This window comes from Coturnix japonica, unplaced genomic scaffold, assembly GCF_001577835.2.
Source record: "Coturnix japonica isolate 7356 unplaced genomic scaffold, Coturnix japonica 2.1 chrUnrandom535, whole genome shotgun sequence".
Taxonomy (NCBI): Eukaryota; Metazoa; Chordata; class Aves; order Galliformes; family Phasianidae; genus Coturnix; species Coturnix japonica.
In genome coordinates this window covers 77,335-78,217 of record NW_015439918.1, presented here as the reverse complement: position 1 = coordinate 78,217, position 883 = coordinate 77,335, and the positions used below count along the sequence as shown (strand labels likewise).

Genomic DNA, 883 nt, shown 5'->3' with positions numbered 1-883 from the left:
GGGGGAGAGACCCCATTATGAAGGGGGGAGATCCCATTATGGAGGGGGGGAGACCCCATTATGGGGGGGGGAAGGGGGGAAGACCCCAATTGTGGGGGGGGGGTTGAGGGGGGAGACCCCATTAGGTGCCATTTGGGGTCATTGGCTGCCATTTAGGCCATTAAACCCATTTTTGGGTCAAAAAAGGCTGATTTTGGTTCACTTTGTTGTCAGAGCTCCCGTCCCAACCGAGTTTGACTTTGAGGATGAACCCACAGCGCCACGGAGTGAGCTCATGGAGAGACGCAGAGCACCAGGTAACCCATAGATACCCCATAACCACCCCATAGCGACCCATAGAGACCCATAGGGACCCATAGATACCCCATAGGGACCCATAGAGACCCATAGAGACCCATAGATACCCCATAGAGACCCATAGAGACCCATAGCGACCCATAGAGACCCATAGAGACCCATAGAGACCCATAGCGACCCATAGAGACCCCATAGTGAGCTCATGGAGAGACGGAGAGCGACAGGTAACCCCATAACCACCCCATAGATACCCCATAACCACCCCATAGCGACCCATAGCGACCCATAGAGACCCATAGAGGCCCCATAGGGACCCATAGAGACCCATAGAGACCCATAGAGACACATAGAGACCCATAGAGACCCCATAGAGACCCATAGAGACCCATAGAGACCCATAGAGACCCATAGGGACCCATAGAGACCCATAGAGACCCATAGAGACCCATAGAGACCCATAGAGACCCATAGAAACCCATAGCGACCCATAGACACCCCATAGAGACATATAGAGACCCATAGAGACCCATAGAGACCCCATAACCACCCCATAGTGAGCTCATGGAGAGACGGAGAGCGCCAGGTA

General features: G+C 53.8%; 1 long non-coding RNA gene across 1 annotated transcript in view; it reads left to right on the top strand.

Annotated features, from left to right (window-relative positions):
* Positions 1 to 167: 167 nt before the first annotated feature.
* Positions 168 to 883, top strand: part of LOC107307298 — an 18,513-nt gene continuing 17,797 nt past the window's right edge. The window contains exon 1 of the long non-coding RNA XR_001552371.1: positions 168 to 296. This is a non-coding gene — a long non-coding RNA (uncharacterized LOC107307298). The remainder of the gene's footprint in view (positions 297 to 883) is intronic.